This window comes from Balaenoptera musculus, chromosome 7 (assembly GCF_009873245.2).
Source record: "Balaenoptera musculus isolate JJ_BM4_2016_0621 chromosome 7, mBalMus1.pri.v3, whole genome shotgun sequence".
NCBI lineage: Eukaryota > Metazoa > Chordata > Mammalia > Artiodactyla > Balaenopteridae > Balaenoptera > Balaenoptera musculus.
This window is the reverse complement of record NC_045791.1, coordinates 78,491,178-78,503,931: the sequence shown is the minus strand read 5'-3', so window position 1 is coordinate 78,503,931 and position 12,754 is coordinate 78,491,178. Positions and strand designations below refer to the sequence as shown.

The following is a 12,754-nucleotide window of genomic DNA, read 5'->3' as shown; positions in this document are numbered from 1 at the left end:
ATAAATAAATAAATAAATTTATATTAAAAAAAATTTCAAATAATTTTCTAAAACTCCATCTTAAGGTTTTGTTAACTGGCATAGGGGATGATAGAAATAAGATAACATAGTTGTTTAGAAAGATAACCTGGCCCTATGACCCTTATCTGAAGAAGGTGGAGGGATCCAGCAGGCAGTGCTGGGGTCCCTATTGGTTCTGAGTGCCTTCTTCCCAGAGGATGCTGTCACTTGTCCAACTGGAAGGTTAGATGATTCTGCCATCAGAGTGTTGTGCCCACTCAAAGTGAACCTGCCATGTGAGACGTTTGACCTAACCCTTAACTGGTGGAGTCAGCCAATATTTATTAAAAGAATCTGTCGATTGTTGTATTTGTCAATTGCCCAATTGCTTTAGATCAGTTTGTGACAATCTGGTCAACTGTGGAGACCACTGGAGATTATCAAAGTAAGCCACAAGCAGACCGTTAACATTTTAGAAAGATCACTCTGGGGGAAGGGAGGTGTGGTGGGCTAGGAGGTGACACCCCATAGTATTCTATTTTAACTAGGGCGATATATACCTCTTACAATGTGTTTTGTATAATTGCTTCTCTATAGATTTTTAAGCTACCTAGATTCTGGCAATACCACTTTGGGGTGGTGTATCAGGATAGGGTAGGGGTGGGCAGCCAGATAGCGTAATTTTGAAAAAGCTCTTTACATAGTTCTGATATGTTCACCCTTGCTTCTTCCAGGTGCTTAAGGGAGTGGGGAGAAGAGCCTCAGGGCAGGAGAGGGGACAGAGTTTTGTTGTTGCTGTGGTTTTGTTTGTATGTACATTGTATCTCCTCAATGTTTATACATTGTGAGCAACTTGAGAATAGGATGTTGAAATATTAAGCCCCTAAACTTTGATTCATCTAGTCTTTGGTTAAAAATATAAATAAACTATTGTCACAATGGTGTTTGACAGGCCTGAGGAGGAAAAAATCAAGTACTTTGCATTTTCAATATACTGATTTGGATAAGCCTTGGAGAACATTTATATGCCAGCAATTTCTTGAGCACGAGGAACTAAGATACTGAACAAGTGGAAAAAGGTCTTGCTGGTATTGGTACAGGCTCTGCTCTTGTAATATTTGCTAAAAAAAGGAAGAAGTTCCTCCTTAGTTATACTTTTTTTTTTAAATTAATTAATTAATTTATTTATTTTTGGCTGTGTTGGGTCTTCGTTTCTGTGCGAGGGCTTTCTCTAGTTGCAACGAGCGGGGGCCACTCTTCATCGCGGTGCGCGGGCCTCTCACTGTCGCAGCCTCTCTTGTTGCGGAGCACAGGCTCCAGACGCGCAGGCTCAGTAGTTGTGGCTCACGGGCGTAGTTGCTCCGCGGCATGTGGGATCTTCCCAGACCAGGGCTCGAACCCGTGTCCCGTGCATTGGCAGGCAGATTCTCAACCACTGCGCCACCAGGGAAACCCCTTAGTTGTACATTTAATGTTAATTACATTGGGCTTGTTCAAAGTTAAGACAAAGTTCCGTGCATCTTCTCTCTGGAACGTAATTGTCTACTGGTTACATTTAGTCAATAAATTATATTTGTTGTAGGATATGAAATTTATTCATTTAAATTGTAAATGAACTGTGTTCATCAATTTCATCACTATATAAATTGTGTAGCCTCTTCTGACATACAGCAAAATCTCAGAGTCCTGCGTCTGTTTGCTTTTCCTTGCTAGCCGTGTATCAGTGTCTAACTTTAAAAATATTAAACCATGACTCATATAATGTACAGTGAGCAAGGTCAAAGATATAGTCAATGAGGGAGCCAAGATGAAAACACAAGTTCAAAGGAAGATATGAGAAACTGATACAGAAGAAAAGAATGCCAGAATAAGATTACACAGTTAGACCAAAACAAAACAAAACAAAAACAAACAAACAAAAACAAAACAAAAAACAAAACAAAAAACCAAAACCAAAAATCAAAACAAAACTGGTGAATGTCCTACAGGGCAAAAAAACCCCTGAAACCTTTGGGGTTATCTTTTCCACTATACAGAAATCATTTGCTGTTTGTCAATGTTCTACAAGTTAACACCTGTATTAGTTTGCTATTGCTGCTGTAATAAATCACCACACACCTGGTGGCTTAAAATAATACAGATTTATTATCTTACAGTTTTGGAGGTCATATGTCCAAAATGGGTCACACTGGGCTAAAATCAAAGTGTCAGCAATGCTGTGTTCCTTCTGGAGAGTCTAGGGGCGAACCCATTTCCTTGCCTTTTCCAGCTTCTAGAGACAGCCTACCTCAAGCTGTATCTTTTCAGAGGATGAACCCTAATAAATAGTAGATACATAAAGTTCCATTTCCCTAGAGCAGTACTGTCCAATATAACTTTCTGGGATGACGAATATGGTCTCCTCTATGCTGTTCAATATTGTACCCACCAGCCACTCATGGCTATTGAGTACTTGAAAGGTGGCTAGGGTAACTAGGGAACTGATTTTTTTATTTAATTAATTAAAATTAAAATCTAAATAAGCCACATGTGGCTTACGGCCACCATATTGGACAGGGCATCCCTAGAGCATCAGATTACTCATTAATGGGTTTATTAGTTCTGGAGTATGACCTTGAAACCTCCCACAGGATTTTTTCCCCTTATTTCCAAGTTTTGGAAAAATTTTTAACATGTGCAAGTAACATAAATAGTGACTCCAACAGATTAAAATCAATAACAATGTAGCCTGATTTCTCTGTTAAAGAACTAGTTTCTTTATTTTTACCTTCCTTAGATCTCCTGGCTCATGAATACCTGAGTTACACAGTATAGGTTTCACAACTATGGAAACTTTCTGTTTGAATAGAGCATATTTGTTTGCTCTTCCTTAGTCAAACATGTGTTAAGTATCAGTTTGAGATAGACCCTGTGGTAAAGGATGAGTAAAATACAGTCCCTGCCACCACAGTGGACCCATTGTCTAGAAAGGGAGGATACACGTGTAGACAAATAGTTGGTGGGAGAGAAAGAAGAACCAGGTACAATAGGGCATAAAGGAGGAAAGGTCACATCCACCCCAAACTGTACCTGTTAGCCTCAGCAAGAAGGCTTATTGGCATGGTGGGTTGAATAGTGTCACCCCAAATTCATGTCTACCTGGAACCTCAGAATGTGACTTTGTTTGGAAATAGGGTCTTTGCAAATGTAATTAGTTAAGATTAGAGGTCATACTGGATTAGGGTTGTCCCAAATCCAATGATTGCTGTTTTAATAAGAGAAAGAGAGAGAGAGTTGGACACAGACACACAGGGAAGAAGGCCATATGATGATGGAGGAAGAGATTGGAGTGATGCAGCTACAAGCCAAGGAAGACCAGGAGCCTCCAGAAGAGGCAAGGAGGGATTCTTCCCTAGAACCCATGGCCTTGCCAACACCTTGATTTCAGACTTCTAGCTTCCAGAACTGTGAGGAAATAAATAGTTAAGCCATTCAGTTTGTGGTCATTTGCTACAACAACCCTAGGAAAGTAATACTTTTTTTTTTTTTTTGGCTGCGCCGTGCAACTTGTGGGATCTTAGTTCCCTGATCAGGGATTGAACCCGATCAGGGAAAGCGCCGAGTCCTAATCACTGGATCACCAGGGAATTCCTTTTTTTTTTTTTTTAAGGAGAGTAATACAATTGGAAAGATACTCTGTAGCTCACAGAACTGAGTGCTGAGCTGAAGAAGCCAGGCTTCAGATGTGTAGGAACGGGGGCACCTCCGAGGATCTCAGCTGCAGAGCTCGTGTGCTCTCCATGCCTGGCCCGGCCATCCAGGCAATCTGCGCCAGGGGCCTTTTAACCTTGTGTACCTCACTCGAGAGTCTGACTCTCATCAGAGAAACTCTGATCTGGCTTATCCAGCCCTCCTGGAACACATGGAGTGGAGGACAGGTAACTTCTCAAAGGAAAAGACCCCAGTCAGATAAAATGACAGATGACCACTATGCCAATGTTAGCACCATCCTTTTTGGAAGAAGAAACTGTCCTGTTGGATGCTACTCATTTAGCCAGGGAAGGGTGGGTGGTTACAGATGTTGAGAAAGATTATCCTGGCAGCTCTGTGCAGAACGGTTTGCAGCAAGAGCAGCTAGACAGCTGGTGACGTAAGCCAGAGTGAAGTTAAGGGAGCATGGGGGCGTCTCCTGCTGCCACGTCTGTGCCAAGGAAAGAACGCTCTCGTTTTGCAATCTGTGGTTTCTTAACATTGACTCATTCAGTGTTGTGTAGGGAGGCTGAGAGATGCCTTTATTTTCTATCGCCAATTATTTCTGCCTATTGTTTTACTTCTTTTTGGTATCTTGAAAGTCAGAAAGCCTACCTTTTTGCTACTTGTCTACCCAGTTATATGAGATGATCAAGTGTTTTTACTGTTCCAGGGTGGAGCTCAGAGCGGATTGTTTTTCCTTTACGTGAGAGAAAACCCACCCAGAGAAGCCAGGCTCCGAAGGCAAGTGTACAAATGCCTCCTGTGCACCCAAGACCCAAGGGGGAAGAACATAGAGCCCAGATGAGTGTCAAGGGTTACAATTTCTCACTATTATGGGCACCAAGGTACTGCTGACATGGAAAAGGGGGAGGAATTGTCTAGACGGAGAAAGGGGGAACAGCATCTCGCTCAGTGGGTCCAGCAGGTGTAAAAGGCAGGAACCACGTGCTTGTCCTGCTGCCTTAGACTCCCCCTGACGTGCTGACATTTGGCCTTTGTGTCCCATTGATCTGTGGGGCTAGTCGGGAGTAGCTCTAATCTTGACAACAGTGACTGGGCATTCTGGGACCAGCTATTCCTGAAGGAAAGAAAAAAGTAAAAAGTAGCTAATAAAAGTGGTTATACTCTGTGCTTGTGTAAGAATTGGCTGGATGGGATGGTGGTATGAGAGTCTTTACACTGTATAACTTTTCATATTTTTTTAACTGTGTGAATGTATTACTTATTTAAAAAATTTAGTAAGTTTTATTCTTTAACAAGGCTTATAGAGCCCAAAGAACTGGTTTTTAGTATGTGGCTTCAAATACGTCTTTTTGAAAAAGTATTTTATTCATATCCATGCTATCCTGATCTTAGTGCATCAACTCACATGAATAATTTTTATTCAGACCCCTCTGTTCTTAGTGCTTTATAGTTCTCAACCGTGACAAACGGAAAATCAACACCCAGTAACCATCCTTAGCCCTAATGCACCAAATTAAAATAAAAATTATATTCACCATCATTTAAAATGATACAAACGATAAAAACACACAAATTTCTCACATTCATATTAGATTACACAGTTAAGGATTTTTTTTAAAGAGCCAAAACATTTTTTCTTTATGACTTTCAACTTCTTTTACCCTGGCTACTCCCACTCAGTTCCCCAGTTCTTCGGCTCTTGTGTGCAAAAATCTTGTGTAATTTTTTGTCCTGCCCGTGACCCTCCTGCTTCTGTCTCCTTGCTCTTTGTGCTCCTGCCCCACTTCCTCCCGTGGACCCCTGTGGCCCGGTGAGGCCTCCAGTCAGCCTGTGGACGGCTATGTCCCGGTCGCTTCAGTCAGACACACTCATGGCCTTCAGCAGGCCCTCAGCCTCCTCCAGACTGACTACATGCCCAGTCTCTGCCTTCCTCCCCAGTCACCCGGTGCTCCCAGCTCGGCCTCACCTCCTCTGTGCACTCATTCCGGGAGTCACTGCAGATGAGGCTTGGTGAGCCCGATAGTGTGGATTCTGGCTGACAGGGTGTCATTTTCCCCTCTCACTTTCCGGTCAAATAAGGCCTAATTCATATGCTGGTTTCTACTTCTCTGAAGGTCTCTAAAATGCAGATTAGTAGAATTTGATGGATCCTGCATGTTTGTTGTTTTTTTAATGATAAGTATTTTTTAAAGTTTTTTATTTATTAAAAAAATTTTTTTTGGCTGCATTGGATCTTTGTTGCTGCACGCGGGCTTTCTCTAGTTGCAGCGAGCGGGGCTACTCTTGGTTGCGGTGCACATGCTTCTCATTGCGGAGGCTTCTCTTGTTGCGGAGCACGGGCTCTAGGAGAGCAGGCTTCAGTAGTTGTGGCACATGGGCTTCAGTAGTTGTAGCACGCAGGCTTCAGTAGGTGTGGCTCACGGGCTCTAGAGTGCAGGCTCAGTAGCTGTGGCTCACAGGCTTAGTTGCTCCGCGGCACGTGGGATCTTCCTGGACCAGGGCTCGAACCCGTGTCCCCTGCATTGGCAGGCAGATTCTTAACCACTGCGCCACCAGGGAAGTCCCAAACCTGCATGTTTTAACTACAACACAAAGGTGATTACAATTTAGAATTCTTTTGCTCCATGTTACCCACTTCAGTATGTGGGAAAATGAGCAATTATGTATTTCTGAAACTGATACCAGATTGTATGTTTTTCATAAACAAATTTTAAAAAATAAAATGTTTTGTGATAATGTTATGAAAACGTTTTTACATTGCTTTTCCCCTCCAAATTCCAAAAGAATGTTAACCAGTTGAATAGCTGACCTACATGAGGAAAATACTCCTTTGCTGTCAGATGCAATGCACGGACCCATAGCTACTCCACAGTAAAAACAAAACAATACACAGACCCACAGCTACTCCACAGTAAAAACAAAACAATACAAAACCTTTAGAACTGTTGTCATGTCCTTACTTGTGGCCACTGAATCAAACACAGCCCTGGGAAAAGTAATCACATGTTCATCTACTGAGAAGTATCTTTCATTCTAGGATTGTAATCTGTATTCCTAGTTCAGTTAGATTGTATGGATACACAAAGGAAAATTTTGCTTTCACAGCAATATTTACATGATATCTTCAGAAATAAATCAGCATTACATTCCTTGCTGTGACTATCACAGTATTTGGTGGCCTCTAGGCTAGAAAGTCTAAGTAAGTAATTTGTAAATTTGTAGATAACGATTCATTTTGTCAATATAATCAGACCTGAATAATGTTTCTGGATTTTGTGTCATTTTCTTTCCTCTCCACAATGTAAGAATATCAGTTTGGAGTCCAGTTAGGATTAACAAGCCATCTTTTCACTTGTGAAAAACTGAAACGCCTGGGAAAAAAGGAAAAGATAATTATAAAAGTGTACAAATCTCTAAACTTTTGTGTGTGAGAACAATAAATAGTTGAAAAAATGGATTGCAAGCTTTACAGATTTGAATAAGTACATTTAGGTAGTTACTTATTCTCCCTTGCCTTCCATGTCTTCATTTATAAAATAAGAATCAGAGAGATCATATAAAATGAGATCAGAGGTTTTTACACTTTTTTAGCAGAGGTTTAAAATGTTATGGGGAACAACAAACATATATGATTTTAGTGTGGAATAAATTTAATAAGGGCAATGTTTAACACTAGCTTATAAAGCAAATACATAAGAAAGTTATGCTACTTTGAAGAGTGCAAAAATTGGAAATTGCAGGTAAAGGATGACAGTTAAAGACTCAGAACGCAATTTCTATTTGCATTTTTAAAAAAAAATTTTTAAATTTATTTATATATTTATGGCTGTGTTGGGTCTTCGTTTCTGTGCGAGGGCTTTCTCCAGTTGCGGCAAGCGGGGGCCACTCCTCATCACGGTGCGCGGGACTCTCACTGTCGCGGCCTCTCTTGTTGCGGAGCACAGGCTCCAGACGCGCAGGCTCAGTAATTGTGGCTCATGGGCCCAGTTGCTCCGCGGCACGTGGGATCTTCCCAGACCAGGGCTCGAACCCGTGTCCCCTGCATTGGCAGGCAGATTCTCAACCACTGCGCCACCAGGGAAGCCCTGCATTTTGTTTTAATTGCATAGCACGGAGAAAATTCTGACACATAGAAATAGTTGTAAGTGGTAAAGTGGCAAGAGGTTTTTTTTTGGGGGGGGGTTTGTTTCATTTCATTTTTTTTTTATATTTGTCTTGCAATCTGAGGATGGTCTTTATTTTAAAGTCTGTACAAAAACTCAACAACCTGTTCATTCATTAGTGGTCTCTGATTTGTTAAAATATGGCATTTAGCACATCTGAGTGTGTGTGTGTGTGTGTGTAGCTGTCCTTTATTGAGTACTAGTGTCAGGCATAATACTTGCACTTCATATACCTTGCTTTATGTAGGAATTAGAGTGGACTCGCCATCACATCCATACCTGGGTGTATGTTGTTAAATTACTATTTTATAATAATTTAAAACAAAATTTTAAACGTTGCCTATTTTGATTTTTGTGGTTGGTATTGTGAGAGGAGAAACAAAAGTCTCATTTATTTAGTCTGATTTAGCAAAACTATCAATACAAGTTCTCATCTGACAAAGCACAATGGAATTAAACATACATATGTTAGCCCACAACTTGTGGGTTGTTTTAGACATTTAATTGGAAAACTAGTGTTTGATGAAAAAACTTTGTTTTCTTTGAATCTATAATGTTGTTCTCTTTTGCTTTCAGTTTTTCTAATGTTGCCCATTAAGTGTGCAGAAAAGCAGAAGTTTAATTTTCTAACAACGAAAATACTTGTTCCTTTTTATCAGCATATATTTCCCAGGTAGTTTTGGTGGCCACTCTCCAAAGTCCTCAATGCTTTGTATTTTGTGCTAAGCAGCAGTACAAAATTGTAGCAGTTGAACTCAATGAATACAAATAGACAACTCTTCCAAATAGCACTGGTTAATTACAAGTGCAGTAATCAATAGATTTTAATTTGATGTTTTGCACTCAAGTTGTAAGTGACTCTCGAAAGAATCAGGGAGTAGGATCTTTAAAATATCTTAATCCACAGCATTTCCATTTAAAATTTTATTTTAAAATAAAAAGAAAAACTGAATGTTGGGTAAAACACCCTGACTTTCCTTTGTCAGCATCCAAAGCCATTCACATTTAGTGCTGAAGGATTGAAATGTTGGATAAGATTTGAAAAGGAAACTTGATTTACACAGTTGTGCAATCCTAAGATTCCACAGAGCACAGCTTGAAAGCCACTGGACTAGCTGATCTTGTCATTTTGAGTAATAATCTTTCAGCTTATTGATCTTACCTTTTAGGAAATGACTGCAGTGTTATGCTATAGCAATAGACCAGGGTTTAAATGTCTTAGGATCGTTTCTTGGGATCTAAGAAAGAAAGCAAATTAAATACTTAATATTGTAATACGATTGCAATATTTCACCAGGAAAATGATATCAAATCCGTAGGTTTTGAAAAATTTTTCTGATGGGAGGTGGCAGGATTTTCCTGGGGAACGGGACTGTACCACTCCTTTCAAGTGACAACTCTGAAAAGACAGTGGGTCAGTGTTGTCATCTCTGCTACCGGTAATGTTGCTAATTAAGAGCGCACTTGGATTCGTTACCTATCTTCTCTGCTTCTCAGATGTGAATCCCAAAGAGAATTATAAATCCTATGAAAACGTTTGGGGGAGGAGAACAGGAAGGGGAATGTGGTTAGGCTGAGTGTTGCTTGGAGCCTTTAAACCCAGACTCCTTTGCAGTGATCCGAGAACAGCCCTGTCTACACATTTAGCCAACTGATTTGTGTGGTACACACAAATCTTCCTTGTGGTCCTCAACTCCTGTCTCTGCTGGGAATTCTCCCTCTAAGGTTTGGCCGAAAAGCAGAACACGCAGGAGGTACATTCCCCGCCTCTGCTGCTGTCACGTTTTTTGCTTGCAGAGTTGACTTTTAGTTACAAAGGTGTTAAAAACATAAAAAAACTTCCCATAAATAATGAAAAGTTATGAAGATTCCGGAAAGCTTGTCTCCTGATATTTAGTTCACAAAAATACAAAAAGACGACAACAAACACAAATAAAAACACAGCCCGACCCCCAGGATACCTTTACAAGTTTTATTCTTACTGTCTGCTCTTAATCTGTATTGAAACGTAAATGGAGGGCTAGTTTGCCCTCCTCAAAGGGACTTCCCTTATTCTCTACCTAACTGCTTCGTTGGGAGTTACTTGGCTCTCTTTATTGAGAATCAGCCTGTTCCACCTGGGCTGGGCTGGATGCAGGACAAAGCTCCTCAGTCTCATCTGAGGTAGATTCAGGTCAACTCTTCTGCTAAAGGTGATGGCAATTTTTAGTCTCTTCTAAAACCTGCTTCCTATTCTTCTCACTAGACCTGGTTTCCTGGGGTACCCTTCTACTTTGGGACTCAGATCAATACTTATTCTCTAGCTACCCCAGCCTTCTTGGGTCTCATCCACTCCCTAGCTCCTTGAGTGAGGACACAACTTTCCTTTTTCTCAAGGATCCCAGCTCTGGGACTTAAACTGCTCTTCACTGGCCCTGGCTGATGTTCCCTTTAACTTCTCCCTTGTTTGGGGCCATCATTCCCTTCCTCCTTCCTCCTCTTTCTCCCTGGTTGGTTCCTTTTTTTTTTTTTTTTTAAATAAATAAATAAATAAATAAATAAATAAATATATATATATATATGTATGTATGTATGTAAATTTATTTATTTATTTTTGGCTGTGTTGGGTCTTCGTTGCTGCGCGTGGGATTTCTCTCTAGTTGCAGCAAGCGGGGGCTACTCTTCATTGCATTGCGTGGGCTTCTCATTGCGGTGGCTTCTCTTGTTGCGGAGCACAGGCTCTAGGTGCGCAGGCTTCAGTAGTTGTGGCATGCGGGCTCAGTAGTTCTGGCTCGCGGGCTCTCAGAGCACAGGCTCAGTAGTTGTGGCGCATGGGCTTAGTTGCTCTGCGGCATGTGGGATCTTCCTTGACCAGGGATCGAACCTGTGTCCCCTGCATTGGCAGGCGGATTCTTAACTGCTGCGCCACTAGGAAAGTCTCATCCTGGTTGGTTCTTGATAGCTATGATTAAGGCAATATATCACTATGGCTGTCAAGACTGATTCCACTTTTAGTTAAATCTTCTGAGATACATCTGTGCCCAGTCTCACTGGTTTCAAGGCCTAGTGTCATCAATCCAGGATTGTTAATCATCCTCATTGTGCAGTAAAGGATGAATTCAGGAGGCTCCATTGTCCCAACTCTGCACATTCCTAAGAAAGGGTTAGCCCTTGACCAGCTCATGGGAGATAACACCTCAGCCCTCAAAATATCCTGCCTTATGGGAGTGTCTTTGTTTACCTGAGGCCTTGGGCCATGTGATATCACTTGACCTCTGGAAGGCCTGGACACTGAATGACTAAGGTCAGCTATGCAGGTGACCTCTGTCTATGTGACTGATCACTAATAAAACTCCTGGACACCAAGGCTCAGCTGAGCTTCCCTGGCTGGCAATACTTTGTGTATCTTCTCCCACATTGTTGCTGGGAAAAGTAGGTGCTATCTGTGTGACTCCACTGGAAGAAGACAACTGGAAGCCTCACCTGGTCTCTCCTGGACTTTGCCCTATGTGCCTTTGCCTTTGCTGATGTTAATCTGTATCCTTTCACTGTAATAAGCCATCACCATGAATATAACAGCTTTCTGAGTTCTGTGAGTCCATCATTGAAACATCGAAACTGAAGATAGCCTTGGGGACTTCTGACTCAATCATCATCATCATCAATGTATATTGACCATTTACTATGTGTGACAACTGCTAAATGCTTTTCATGGTTCTTATTCAAACCTTATAACAATGCTGTAAAGAAACTAGAATTATTCTCTCCACAAACGTCTCCCCTCATTTTATAAAGAAACTAAATGATCAGAGAGGTTAAATAAATCATCAAAGGTAGGGCTGGGATTGCAACCCAGGTCCCTTTGGCTCCAGGGCCATGTCTTAATCACAAAGCTAAAAAAGTGTGTCATAACTCCTTTCCCTGACCTGATAAGATGGCTACCTTTTTCCTTTTTCCCATTCCGCATCACTTATTCCCTCCCTGGTTCCACATTAAATATGTTTATTCCAGGATGCCTCCAGCTTTACCAGACTAAAGGAGTAACCTTCCAGAGACCAGGTAGGAGAATTTTTAGATGCAAAAATATACATTCGCTGGGACTCCCCTGGTGGCGCAGTGGTTAAGACTCCGAGCTCCCAAGGCAGGCGGCCTGGGTTCGATTCCTGGTCAGGGAACTAGATCCCACATGCATGCCACAACTAAGGAGTCCGCCTACTGCAACTAAGACCCAGCACAACCAAATACAAATAAATAAATAAATAAATATTTAAAAAAAAAAATATATATATATACATTCACTAACAGTATCAGATAATCCCCTTCAGTAGTAAGAAAGGTCACTGTGTGAGCTGTCACCACATATTGCATCCTGGAATAAGCATGTTCAACGTGAGACCAGTTTCACAACAAAACCTCTTACAAGACAGTGTGAGAGGTAGGAGGAGGATGTGGTGAAGAATGGGCGAGTGCACACCTGAGTGTGTGTGCATGTAGGTGTATGTAGGTGTGTGTGCATGTGTGTCCCACCCGTCTGCGTGTGTGTGCATCTCATGGGAGCAGGACCACAGGCTCGGTGTTCTGAGGAAGGCGCTGCAGCAGCCTCCGCTCTGAGTCTCCTGAGTCTGTGCTGCATCTCACAGAATCCATGTGACTGAGGTACGTTCGTGCTGCCTTAAGGGCCTGCCAATTGTCTGTGGCTCAGCTTTCAGCAGAACAGGCTGGAGACTGCGTGTTTCTGCACGTTATCGGGGTAGGTTCCAAAACCGTAAGGAAAAAGGATGCAGGCTTGTAGGACTGTCAGGACATCTCCCCCTGCCCGGAGGAATGCAAGGCTGTGTATGCACAGGATATGGGGTTGGGGACGAGTGTTTGGGGTCAAACCAGCCAAGGACAGTGCAGGTAAAGCAGGCTGGCCA

The 12,754-nt window shown here is 41.8% G+C and overlaps 1 pseudogene; it reads right to left on the bottom strand.

Moving 5' to 3' along the window:
* Positions 1 to 9,043: 9,043 nt before the first annotated feature.
* The window catches only part of LOC118897973, a 71,604-nt pseudogene continuing 67,893 nt past the window's right edge, over positions 9,044 to 12,754 (bottom strand).